The 14,156-nt window shown below is 47.6% G+C and overlaps 1 protein-coding gene across 2 annotated transcripts in view; it reads right to left on the bottom strand.

Annotated features, from left to right (window-relative positions):
• LOC129712752 (membrane progestin receptor gamma-B-like) overlaps positions 1–13,676 on the bottom strand; it is a 77,637-nt gene extending 63,961 nt beyond the window's left edge. Inside the window, exon 1 of one of the 2 annotated variants that reach the window (XM_055661456.1) lies at positions 13,357–13,676. The gene's annotated coding sequence lies outside the window, so the exon portion shown is untranslated. The remainder of the gene's footprint in view (positions 1–13,356) is intronic. The other variant, XM_055661457.1, reaches the window with a different exon arrangement.
• Between the last annotated feature and the right edge of the window lie 480 nt (positions 13,677–14,156).

The following is a 14,156-nucleotide window of genomic DNA, read 5'->3' as shown; positions in this document are numbered from 1 at the left end:
TTCAATAGACAATAGATAATAGGTGCAGGAATAGGCCATTTGGCCCTTCGAGCCAGCACCGCCATTCAATGTGATCATGACTGATCATCCCCAATCAGTGCCCCGTTCCTGCCTTCTCCCCATATCCCCTGACTCCGCTATCTTTAAGAGCCCTATCTAGCTCTCTCTTGAAAGCATCCAGAGAACCTGCCTCCACAGCCCTCTGAGGCAGAGAATTCCACAGACTCACCCCTCTCTGTGAGAAAAAGTGTTTCCTCATCTCCGTTCTAAATGGCTTACCCCTTATTCTTAAATTGTGGCCCCTGGTTCTGGACTCCCCCAACATCGGGAACATGTTTCCTGTCTCTAGTGTGTCCAAGCCCTTAACAATCTTATATGTTTCAATGAGATACCCTCTCATCCTTCTAAACTCCAAAGTGTACAAGCCCAGCTGCTCCATTCTCTCAGCATATGACAGTCCCACCTTCCCGGGAATTAACCTTGTAAACCTACGCTGCACTCCCTCAATAGCAAGAATGTCCTCCCTCAAATTAGGGGACCAAAACTGCACACAATACTCCAGGTGTGGTCTCACTAGGGCTCTGAACAACTGCAGAAGGATCTCTTTGCTCTTCTATTCGATTCCTCTTGTTATTAAGGCCAACATGCCATTCGCTTTCTTCACTGCCTGCTGTACCTGCATGCTTACTTTCAAACTCGGGGAATGTCCGTAGCGGTCCGTAGGAGGCCGTAGGTGTCCGTAGATATTTCGTAGCATCTCCTAATGCCAGCCGTAGGTACTCGGGGCATCAGGTAAGTCGGGACGTTTTTTCAGCATGTTGAAAAATGTCCACAAGTAAAAAAAATAGCCCCGAGTACCTATGGTTGGCATCTCCGAGTTTGAATCAAGGGGAAAACTCGGGAGAATTTGTGAGTAACTCGGGAAAGTGGGACAGGTGCTTAAGGTTCAAGTCCGGCTGCAGAGATAATAGCACGGGATCTAAGCTGATGGTTTAGGCAACGTTAATACTTTGATACAGCTGGGATGTTATAATACAGTTTATATAAGGCATTAGTGAGGCCACATTTGGAGTATTGTATTCAGTTTTAGGCACCATGTTATCGGACAAATGTTGTCAATCTGGAAAGAGTGCAGAGAAGATTTACGAGGATGTTGCCAGGATTCGAGAGCCTGAGCTATATGGAGACGTAGAGCTCTATTCCTTGGAGAGCAGGAGAATGAGGTGAACGGATCGGGTAAACACACGGAGTCTCTTGCCCAGAGTAGGGGAATCATGAACCTGAGGACATAGGTTTAAAGTGAAAGGGGAAATGTTTAATGGGGTGTCTTTTTTACACAATGGGTGGTGAGTATATGCAATGAGCTGTCGGAGGATGTAGTTGAGGCAGGGACTATCGCAATGTTTGAGAAACATTTAGACAGGTTCATGGAGAGGACAGGTTTAGAGGGATATGGGCCAAATCCAGGCAGGTGGGGCTAGTGTAGATGGAGCATGTTGAGTGGTGTTAGCAAGTTGGGCGTAAGGGCCTGTTCTCACACTGTATCTATGACTCTATGAATGAGAGAGCTAACATCAATTGCAAGAGCCTGCTACAAAGTAAGGGAGTTGCCTGCTATTTTCCACCAAGTCACCTCAATAACCTCTAGCTTATAGGTTTCTTTTCTTTGATTGCAGAGAGACAAGAGACTGCATAAGCTGTAATGTTGAGCAATAAACAAAGTGCTGGAGGAACTCAGCAGGCCAGGCAGCATCTGTGGAGGGAAACACACAGACAATGTTTTGGGTCGGGACCCTACTTCAATCTGGAGAAGAAGGGCCCAGACCTGAACAGTCCTCTGTCCGTTCCCTCCGCAGATGCTGCCTGACCCGCTGAGTTTGTTTTTTGCTCGAGTATTTTGATGACACAGACTTGAGATGAACACCAGTGTTCACTGGTGTTTTCTCCAGAGGTTTCAGCTGGCTCTTGTGTTTTGAGCCTCAGTTGGCTGTATGTCACCTCTGACTCAGATGTTTGTGGGTTTCATGTCCTTTCCAGCACCTACTCTGGGTTGATAGTTTGGTCACCTTATAGAGGTGTATAAAACCATGAGGGGAGTTGATAGGATGAATGTGCAGAGTCATTTACCCAGGGTAGGGAAATCAAGAACCAGAGGACATAGATTTAATGTGGGAGGGGCAATATTAATAGGTACCTGAGGGACAATGTTTCACGGAAATGGTATGTATATGGCACGAGCTACGAGAAGAGATAACTAACAAAAGTTTAAATTTTAAAGGTATTTTAAAACTTTTTCAAATACTGTTTAAAGGGTATACCTTATACCTTGACAAGACATGTACTTGAATATTTTCTGTATCCAGGTACATGGAATAGGACAGGTTTGAGGGCCCAATGGGAATAGCTGAGATGGGGCATCTTGGTCAGTGTAGATGGGTTAGGCTGAAGACTATGCTTCCATGCTGTTTGAGTCTGTGACTTTAAGGGGGTGTGCAATGGGTGAGGTTTCATAGAAACATAGAAACATAGAAATTAGGTGCAGGAGTAGGCCATTCGGCCCTTCGAGCCTGCACCGCCATTCAATATGATCATGGCTGGTCATCCAACTCAGTATCCTGTACCTGCCTTCTCTCCATACCCCCTGATCCCTTTAGCCACAAGGGCCACATCTAACTCCCTCTTAAATATAGCCAATGAACTGGCCTCGACTACCCTCTGCGGCAGAGAGTTCCAGAGATTCACCACTCTCTGTGTGAAAAAAGTTCTTCTCATCTCGGTTTTAAAGGATTTCCCCCTTATCCTTAAGCTGTGACCCCTTGTCCTGGACTTCCCCAACATCGGGAGCAATCTTCCTGCATCTAGCCTGTCCAAGCCTTAAGAATTTTGTAAGTTTCTAAAAGATCCCCTCTCAATCTCTTAAATTCTAGAGAGTATAAACCAAGTCTATCCAGTCTTTCTTCATAAGACAGTTCTGACATCCCAGGAATCAGTCTGGTGAACCTTCTCTGCACTCCCTCTATGGCAATAATGTCCTAATGTTTCAAGGGTCATGGATGCAAAGGGTAGGATTGAAAGGAGAGCTAAGCCCCTGTCCCACTTAGGAGACCTAAACAGCAACCTCTGGTGACCTTGCCCGCCACCCAAAAAAAAACCAAGGTCGAGGTGACCTGCAACCTCCTACCATATGTGTTGAAAACCTTCCTCGACTATTAAGAAAACCGGCTTCGACTAGACCTGCAACTAAAAAATAATCTATTTTTAAAATAGATAGATAGATAGATAGATATTACTTTATTAATCCCCTTATTCAGGGGAAATTCAGATGTCCTTGCAGCACACTAATAAAAATACAACATAGCATTCAAGAAGTTTAACATTAAAACATAAAAACATCCCCCTGCAGTGGTTCCCACTGTGGGGGAAGGCACAAAGTCCAAACGGCAACCTATTTTTAGTCAGGGCGGTTTTAATCAAGATGAAAAAATAGCAGCAACCTCGATGAAGCCTCGACCACCGCGGAAACCACTTTCGATCATTAGGGAGAGTGATCAAAACCTCCGGTGACCTCATGGAAACCTTGGGTGGCGGGCAAGGTCACCAGAGGTCGCTGTTTAGGTCTACTAAGTAGGACAGGGGCTTTAAGGGGCTGTTCCACTTGGGCGACCTAATCCGCGAGTTCTGGCGAGTTTGCCCTCGGCTCATACTCGCAGCATGGTCGACACAAGGTTGTAGGAGGTCTTCGTAACTCTCCTTCATGCTCGAGAGTGATCTCCACGTACTCGAGGCCTCAGCAAGGTCGCGCCGTTTTTTTCAATATGTTAAAAAATGCCCGCGAGTAAAAAAAGGTCGCCATGGAAAAAATCGATACTTTTTTTACTCGTAGGTTTAGTCGTAGTAGGTCGGCATGTTAGTCGTAGGTAATTCGAGGGTAGTCGAAGGTGGTCGTAGATAGTCTTTATCATAGTCGAAGGGAGGTCGAAGGAGGTTGTCTTCACTCTCCACTATTCGGTGTCCAATTTTCCCGAAGTTAGTCGTAGCTAGTCGAAGCTGGTCTTCAACATAGTCGAATGTGGGGGGGGCAATATTAATAGGTACCTGAGGGACGATGTTTCATGGAAATGGTATGTATATGGAACGAGCTACGAGAAGAGAGTTGAACATAGAACATAGTTGAAGGAGGTCTTCTACATAGTCGAAAGAGTTCTTCAACATGTAATTTTTTCAGACTCTCTCTTCTAAACTCGCCAATTAGGTCGCCCAAGTGGGACAGCCCCTTTAGGGAGCTCCCCCACTGCCCAAGACAATATTTTTCCCTCAACAAACAACACCAACGTGTATTATCTGTTGATTTTGCTGCAGTTTTAATGGAGCTTGCGGTGTGCAAATAGGCTGCTCATATTGTTACATCACAACAGCACTGGAAAATAAGTGTATTGCTTGCAAAGCCCTCTGAGATGTCAAGATAGTGTGAAAGATTTTAAAGAAATAGAAACCTCCTCATGTCAGGAGTGGGAGTGGGCGACTGGGAGATGTAGTAGGGTCTCGGTTGATCAGATTAGAACCACAGCTCCTCACTCCGGTCTAACTGTGGTAACAACACAGTATAGCTGGTAGAACCATTACCTCTTGGTACCCAAGACCTGAGTTCAATCCTGACACTGAGTTTTGTCTGTGTGGAGTTTGTATGTTCTCCCTGTGACCACATGGCATTCCCCCTAGTGCTCCTGTTTCATCTCACATCCCAAAGACGTGCAAATTTGTTGTTTAATTGAGACATTGTAAAATGTCCCTCGTGCATAGTTAGAGGGAACGTGTGGAGGATACAGATTTGCTGGGATTAATATAGGAGTAGTATAAGTGATGGTTGATGATGCAGATTCAATGACTGAATGGCTACACCTCAGTACAATTCTCACTGTGACTGTGACTCCATGATGTACTGCCTTTATTATGAGTGGGATTACTCTGGTGCAGTCATTAGAGCTGCTGCCTCATAGTTCCAGACCTCCTGTGATGCCTGTGTGGAGTTTGCATGATCCATGAGTTTTGTCAGCTACTCTTGTTTCCTCCAATGAGCCAAAGGTGCATATGGTGTTAGGTTAAATGGCCATTGCAAGTAGTCCGTGGGATGTGGTTATGTGAGATATAATGGGATGGGAATGTGGAGATAAATTAGGATTCATGTAAATGGGAGCTGGATAGTCAGGGCAGACGTGGCCAAATGGTGTGTTTCCATGCTCTCTTTTTCTTTTTGCGGAAGGAACTGCAGATGCTGGTTTATACCGAAGATAGGCACAAAGTGCTGGAGTAACTGCGGATCAGGCAGCATCTCTGCAGGAAAGGAATAGGTGTCATCTGGGGTTGGGAACCTTCTTCCGACTGAAAGCAGAGGGTGGGGAACTGGAGGTAGGAAGAGGCCAGAACAAAGCAGGGGCGGCAACAGATGACCAGGGAAGGTTGGAGCCCATAATGGCCGATTGTTGGCTGGGGTATAGGTGGTAACGAAGGGGTACCAGGGATGTGAACAGTGGAACTGGTAGGCAACTAGAGTGGGGGAGGGGGTGAGGGGAGGGTGGAGGGTGAGAGGGAATGCATCCCTATTTATTTTATCACACGGGTTACTCAACGGTTGTGCTACTGCTGAAAGTGATTTGCTCTTGGTAATCAGTCAGTCACAAAACCACAAATATTTACCCAAGTCAGCAGTGCTCGGTGTATGTTACCCACACCTCCTCTCATTCCTCCACAAAAGATCATTGATTCTGGGTGTGTGCAGCGCTGACAAAGCCAGCATGTTTTGCTAGCAGCTAATTGCTCGCAATTCCATTGCAAAGGGCGTCCAAAAGTCACCCATGCTGCTAGGGTTTGGAGTCACATTCCGGCTTGCATTCCTGGTAACCAGGGGAACAAATGACAGAATTGCAAAAAGAAAAGACACAAAGTGCTGGAGTAACTTGGCGGGGGCCAGGCGGCACCTCTGGAGAACACGGACGGACAGGTGGCTTTTCGCGTCTCTTCAGATTGACCATTTTCTCAAGGGACGCTGAGTTACTCCAGCACACTGTGCTTTTTTTTTTTAGTAAACCAGTATCTGCAGTTTCTTGTTTGTGTAACGACGCAATTACTACGGATTTTCAACATTCATGCTTTGTTTTACCGTTTCTATCTTCACTCTATCTATAGCTGTAACAGTAGATTCTGCACCCAGGTTCCTTTCTATGTTCTAGTCATGTGTGGTATAATCTGCCTAGATGGCATGCAAAACAAAGTGTTTCACAGTATCTCAGTACTTGAGACAATAATAGACCAATACCAACATCTCTGTTCCATCTTTAAACATGGGTGGGCATCCATGATCATCCCCAATCATTACCTTGTCACTGCCATTCACCATTCTCACCTTCCCAGTCCCTGGACATTCCCTCCTGCTCACTGCTGACTCAGTTCAGTTAAGTTGAGTTTATTGTCACGTGTGCCGAGGTGCAGTGAAAAGTTTCAGTTGCGTGCTATCCACACTAAAACGGAACTGACTACAACCCACCCCCTCCCTCTCCAACTCTCTCAATCAGGCGGTAGACAAAAGTACTGGAGAAACTCAGCGGGTGCAGCAGCATCTATGGAGCGAAGGAAATAGGGCCAAAACCCTTGTTCAGACCCTTTCTTCAACCCTTCTCTCAATCAGGCCCCTTCAATCAAGCTCTTTTAACCAGACAGCACAAAGGAACGTTCCAATATTCTCCTGCTCTTGCAACAGCCCGGCTAGTTGAGTCGGTAGAGCATGGGACTCTTAATCCCAGGTTCGTGGGTTTGAGCCCAAACGTGGACGTCAGTTTTACAGGCGGCATGATGGCGCAGAGGTGGAGCTGCTGCCTGACAGCGCCAAAGACCCGGGTTCGATCCTGACTACGGGTGCTGTCTGGACGGAGTTTGTACATTCTCCCCGTGACCGCGAGGGTTTTCCCCGGGTGCTCCGGATCCCTCTCAAACACCACAGACATACAGGTTTGTAAGTGAATAGGGATATACAGCGATCGTTGGTCGGCACAGACTCAGTGGGCCGAAGGGCCTGTTTCGGTGCTTCGGTATCTAAACTAAACTCAATGTACATCGGTGAGACCAAGCGTAGGCTTGGCGATCGTTTCGCCGAACACCTCCGCTTGGTCCGCATTAACCAACCTGATCTCCCGGTGGCTCAGCACTTCAACTCCCCCTCACATTCCGAATCCAACCTTTCTGCCTGAGGCCTCCTCCATGGCCAGAGTGAGCACCACCGGAAATTGCAGGAGCAGCGCCTCGTATTCCATTTGGACAGTCTGCATCCTAGCGGCATGAACATTGACCTCCAATATCCGGTAGCCCCTGCTGTCTCCTCCCCTTCTCAACTCTCCCTCAGCCCTCTGGCTCCTCCTCTTCCTTTCTTCTTCCCCCCCCCTCCCCCACCCGACATCAGTCTGAAGAAGGGTTTCGGCCTGAAACATTGCCTATTCCCTTTGCTCCATAGATGCTGCCACACCCGCTGAGTATCTCCAGCACTTTTGTCTACCTTCGATTTTCCAGCATCTGATGTTCCTTGAACAAACTCAATGTAGGAACAGGATGAGGCCATTCAGCCCCTCAATCTATTCTGGCACTCAGGCAATCACAGTTTATTATGGCCAACCTCCAGATGACCGCCTTTTCTTAATCTGTCTACACGCTTACAAATTAAATTAATCATTAACTACCTTGACACGACAGCCAAGGAAGTTGACAACCAAACCAACGGCTCAGAAGGCCAAGGAAATTTGACAGCTCCCCAATCACTCTTACCCATGTACTGTAGTAGTATCCCATCAGACTGGGCGATTGTTTCACTGAACACCTACACTCAGTCCGCCTTGGCCTACGCGATCTACTAATTGCCAAATACGTTAACTCTCCTTCCCATTCCCATAGTGAGCTCTCTGTCCTGGGCCTTCTCCACTGTCCCACCAGAAAGTCCAAGGTCCCGCTGAGTAACTCCAGCTTTTTGTGCCCATCTTCGGTTTAAACCAGCATCTGCAGTTCCTTCGTACACATTTCGTCATGCTTTCATCTGCCTGGGCTCCAGTCTGAAATTCCTTCTCTCAAACTCTCCACTTAGAAACATAGAAACATAGAAATTAGGTGCAGGGATAGGCCATTCGGCCCTTCGAGCCTGCACCGCCATTCAATATGATCATGGCTGATCATCCAACTCGGTATCCCGTACCTGCCTTCTCTCCATACCCTCTGATCCCCTTAGCCACAAGGGCCACATCTAACTCCCTCTTAAATATAGCCAATGAACTAAATATAGCCAATGAACTTCCTACTCTCCACCTCGTGAATCCATTGTTCAATCAACGTTTGGTACCTGCGCTAATATCTCTTTACAAGGCCTATTGCCATGTTATAAATACATTGTTCTTCTGCCCACTTTCGATTCCGCTGTGTTAATGTTTTTGTACAAACTATTATCAATGTATCTCCCCAAGACTATTTGGATACTGATATATTTGCAAATTCTCTCTCTCTGTCTCTCTCCTCTCTATCCCTCTCTCTCTCTCCTCCATCTCACTTTCCATACCCACCCAGCCCCATCCCCAACTGCTGAAGACACCATACAGTTACTATGGTGATGGTCGTAGTCCTGGCAGTGGAGTGGCTCCAGGTTGCAAATGAAAACAAGCTTTAGAAACAAACCTGTCTTACAAGTTGACCAGCACTCCGCACAAGATTGAACGATAGTGAGGCTAGATGCAAAATGCTGGAGTAACTCAGCGGGACAGGCAGCATCTCTGGAGAGAAGGAATGGGTGACGTTTCGGGTCGAGACCCTTCTTCAGTTCTTTCTTACCCATTTAATGATCATGGCCAGGCAGAAGAAAGCTTTCATCGTTTTCACAGGCTTCAATTCAACCCACCCGATTGTAACAGAATAATCTCGTGATATAGAGTTTTATAAAAGCCCAGGCAGGATGTCACAATTCACCAAGGTATTAGTGGTTCCAACAAGCTTGAGAACAAATCCCACACACAAAGCAGTCATCACTCGTTGAGGTTTATAAGTATTAACAAAAGAAATCTGAGCGCTCCAAAAAGACGAGAAAAAGCCGGCAAACTATGGAGCTGAGAACACGTATTGGGTTCATTCTTTTCAAACAAATTCAAAGAGGTAATTCAATCTAATAGTGTTTATTGCCTCATCCGCCTCTCTCCTGCACTCCCCCCCCCCCCCCCCCCCCCCCAACCCCCCTCCCCCACCAATGACCAGTGGACCTGCAGTTAGCCTGGACCAACCCAGAGTATAGCCCTGGCAAGTCAAAGTCATTTATAGTGTACTGACCTCACCAAGAGACAAGTCAGGAGTGTTCCATTGTCGCATGTACCGTCGACAGAACAATGAAATTCTTACCTGCAGCAGCGTAGCACAATGCACATAGATAATATACAATAAACAATAACATCAATAAATTAATAACCTCAATACTAGTGCAAAAAAAAAGCCTGAAGTTCTTGGTGCAAGGAATGACAGTCCATAGTTTGTGAGTTAGTGTTGTGCAGCGTTCAAGAGCCTGATCAGTGCTTGGATCAATATCACTGGTGTAGAATTTCAACCTGGTGTAGAAATGCCCATATCTCTCCTATGGACTCCCTGCACCTACACAGAGCTTGCAGGACATAGTCCACCCTACTCCATTCCAGACTGCACCTGGAGGTGTTGAGGAATTGGTCCTAGCCATAGAATCCTATAGCGAGGAAACAGGCTTTTCAGCCCAGCTTGCCCACACCGGCCAACTTGTCCCATCTACACTCGTCCCACCTACCTGCATTTCCCGCATACCCCTCTGTACCTGTCCTATTCATGTACATCTAATTGTTTCTTAAACGCTGCATTATGCCCCTGCCCCACTTAGTAAATCCTTCTAAACCTATCCAATCCATGAACCTGTTCAAATGTTCCTTAAATGTGTGATTATCCCTCACTCAACTACGACATTTGGCAGCTTGATCCATAAACCTACCATCCTTTGTGTTAAAAATGTGCCCTTCAGGTTCCTACTAAATCTCCCCCCGCCCCCCCCCCCCCCTCACCTTAAACCTATGTCCTCTGGTTCTTGATTCCCTTACTCTGGGTAAAAGACTGTGCATTTACCCTTTCCATTCCTGTCATGATCTTGTACATCTCTATGAGCTGCCATTAGAGCATTGGTTCTTGCATTTAATTTTTCATTAATAATGGTCCTTCCCTAAGCTCAGGAGGACGTTAGGGATCACAGGCATCAAACGCAAAGTGCTGGAGTAACTCAGCGGGTCAAGCAGCATCCCTGGAGAAAAATGATGGGCGATGTTTCAGGTCTGGACCCTTCCTCAGTCTTAAGGATCACAGTAACTCGTTACAGAGGAGGGAATATTCTGCCACTCCCACCCACTCACCACCATAGAGGTTCTTCATCACCTCTTGCCACTCTGATGTCTGACACTGATATCACGAGTCACCAGTAAGTGCAGTCTGTAGACGACCCATCAGCTGTGAAGGGTTTGATGGAAGTGATTCTGTGACATCAAATCCCATCTGTTCCTTTATACCATTTCTAGTGGAGAAGGGAGGGGATTTCAGGCAGCAACTCGGGCACTGAACTGGGGGGTTATCTGTGCCTCAAGGCATTATGAAAGAACATCAGAAGCTCAGTAATGTAGGAAAGGGAGTTGTCTGAAGAAGGGTTCCGACCCGAAGCGTCGCCTATCCATTTTTCTCCACAGATGCTGCCTGACCCGCTGAGTCACTCCAGCACATTGTACCTTTTTTGAGTGGTCACCACAGATCGGATTGGAACACAATATTCCAGGCACTGTGGCAGAACTTATGAACTGCATCTTTAGTGTGCACATTAAAAAAAATCACCGTGTATGGATTTTAGTTTTCACAGTGCTAATTTAGAACTATTTACTAAAGTCCCCTTTGTATAGGGTTAGAGATAGCCACCCCCTGTCTTTTCCTAGTTGTGTCACTAAAATCCTGAACGGTGACACCATTTAAGGTTCAAGCCAAGAGTTGTCAAGTGTGGTCCACTCTCACTCTGAGCTGGGGGTTCACATCCCACTACAGGAGCTTCAGCATTAAACCCAGGCAAACACATGGATAGGTGACTTTATTCCTTGGAGCACAGGAGGAAGAGGGATGATCTTATAGAGCTGTACAAGCAGAATAGATCGAGTAAATGCATTGAATATTTTGCCCAGAGTAGAGGCATTGAGAACAGGAAGATATAAGGTTAAGGTGAGGGAGAAAGATTTAATAGAAACCTGAAGGGTAACTTTTTTTTTTTACACACAGAAGGTGGTGGGTGTATGGAATGAGTTGCCTGAGGAAATATGTGTAGGAAGAAACTGCAGATGCTGGTTTAAACCGAAGATAGACACAAAAAGCTGGAGTAACTCAGCGGGACGGGCAGTATCTCTGGGGAGAAGGTATGGGTGATGTTTCAGGTTGAGACGATTTGGGTCTGAAGAAGGGTCTCGACCCGAAACATGGTCATTGAGTTACTCCAGCTTTTTGTGCCAGAGGAGGTAGTTGAGGCAGGTACTATCATAATGTTTATGAGACATTTGGACAGATACATGGTTATGACAGGTTTAGAGGGATATGGGCCAAACATGGGCAGGCGGGACTAGTGTAGATGGGGTATGTTGGTCGGCATGGGCAAGTTGGGCCGAATGGCCTGTTTCTGCACTGTATGCCTCTATGACTGAGGAAGGTGTGGTCTTTCAAATGAGATGCTAAACTGAGACCCTGGCCTGTGGATGGGAGAGATCCCATGGGGAATTTGTCAGGGCAGAGCAGGGGATTTCTCTCAGGTCAATACCTATCCCTTGAGAAACGTTGGGTAAAGCAAAATATTTTGTCATTAACCCATTGCTGGCCACGGGAGGTTCATGTGTGCAAATCAGTCACTGAATCCCACACAACAATCCCTAATACTGTTGGAAAAACAGTATACCTGTCCAGATTCTTCACAGGAATGTTAGGAAACAGAGAGCCAGCACCAGAGTATTTTTGGTGAGATGCCCAAAAGCTTGGTCAAAGGGCGAGAGGGAAAGTTTTACAGTTCGGGACCTTGGCAGCACTGCCACCCGCGTTGTGGCTTTTAAACCCCTAGAGAGGCACAATGGGGTGCAGCAGGCGGGGATTTCAAGGAGGGGGTGAATTTGCAGGAGGGGGCAGTGAAATTGGAGGAGAACAAGGGTGGAATGGGAAGGGGGGGGGGGGGGAGAATGGGAGGGGGTAGCATGGGTGGAAAGAGGGGTAGAATGGAATGAGGGAGAGGACAAAAAATGGGTGGAGGGGAGAGCGTAGAGTGGGAGGGGGGAGGGAGCAGAATGGGTGGAGGGGAGAGCATGGAATTAGGGGAAGGCGGGGGAGAGGGGGGTGGGAGGAGCGGAGGAGGGAGAGGGTAAAATGGAAGGAGGGTAGAGGGGAAAGGGTGAGTGGGTGGACACAGAGGGTAGAATTGCGGAGAGGGCGGAGGGAGAGTGGGTGGAGGGAGAGGGCAGAGCGGAGGGGAGAGGGGAAACCAGGGGGAAGAAGGGGATAGACTGGGAGGGAGGATGTAGAATTTGAGGCCGGGGTTGGGATGAGAGGGTGCAGGGAATACAATGAGGGGGAGGGAGGCAGGAATTGAAGGTGAGAGACATTGAAGAACTTTATTTGTCCCAGGAGGGAAATTGGTCTGAGCCTGAAATAAATCACAGAATGGGTAGGAAAACAAAATACATGATGATATGACAGCAAGAGGAATCGGGCTTCAAAGCTGCCTCATTTAGTATAAAAAGCCGAGTGAGAACTTGCCGGCACTACGGAAATGCCCAGCTTTCTTTCCAACAAGCTTGTGTCCCTGGAAAGGTTTGTTTTGAGTGGTTTTGTATCCACGCTCCCCACGGCCACTGACAGAACACACGGGGCGCCGTTTTAACACCGGGCTTGAGAAGTAAAAGCGGTTCCCCCCATCAATCACACTGACATGAAGCGTTAAAAAGCCAAGACAAGTGCCCGCCGAGTGTCAACGGGAGAAACTCGGTTCCATGTCCCCCCTACAACAAGTTAGTTTCACAGAAAGTAGACAACTGATAATCAATCTCAGTCTGAAGAAAGAAAGGTCTCGACCCTGAAACCACCACCCATTCCTTCTCTCCAGAGATGCTGCCTGTCCCGCTGAGTTACTCCAGCATTTTGTGTCTATCTTCGATTTAAACCAGCAACTGCAGTTCCTTCCTACACATGGTAGATAAATATCCCTCTCACTCTCTCTCTCTCTCTCACTCTCTGTTTGAACTCTTGAGAATGTCAGAGGCTTACCTGCACTTTCGCCTTGCTGCCAGTCCAAGTCTGCTCAATCCAGACCTGCTTCCACCTGTAATAGTTCAGCAGGGGGGTAGGATGTCGGTGCTGTGAGTGTGAGTGTGTCTCACACAGATATTCTGCTCCACTTCCTGGTCTGCACTTGGATTTCTAACTGCTCCCGCTGTCGAGGAAGAGGAGGGAGTGGAAGATAAAACAGGTGGGGTGGCCATGCGGGGGGTGGGAGCATAGAGAGAGAACATCCTGAGCTTCAGAGTGTCACACAGTTCCCAACCTTTGCTCATTATACCCGCAAGCAGACTTCAGCTAATGGAGCCTCGGTGAGATGTGAATAATAGGGGGCGAGTTACTGTTTCTTTAGCATAGCCATTCCGCACAAATAAGTGCACAAAAGTAAGAGGTTTAATAATTACAATATTCCCTGTAATGTATCATGCGCTGGCTGCACTGCCCCACAGCTAGAGGCTGCACTGCCCCACAGCTAGAGGCTGCACTGCCCCACAGCCGGAGGCTGCACTGCCCCACAGCTGGAGGCTGCACTGCCCCACAGCTAGAGGCTGCACTGCCCCACAGCTAGAGGCTGCCCTGCCCCACAGCTAGAGGCTGCACTGCCCCACAGCTGGAGGCTGCACTGCCCCACAGCTGGAGGCTGCACTGCCCCACAGCTAGAGGCTGCACTGCCCCACAGCTGGAGGCTGCACTGCCCCACAGCTAGAGGCTGCACTGCCCCACAGCTAGAGGCTGCCCTGCCCCACAGCTAGAGGCTGCACTGCCCCACAGCTAGAGGCTGCACTGCC

Source organism: Leucoraja erinacea, chromosome 33 (assembly GCF_028641065.1).
Source record: "Leucoraja erinacea ecotype New England chromosome 33, Leri_hhj_1, whole genome shotgun sequence".
Classification (NCBI taxonomy): domain Eukaryota; kingdom Metazoa; phylum Chordata; class Chondrichthyes; order Rajiformes; family Rajidae; genus Leucoraja; species Leucoraja erinaceus.
The sequence above is the reverse complement of the archived record's forward strand: the minus strand, read 5'-3'. Positions and strand labels throughout refer to the sequence as shown.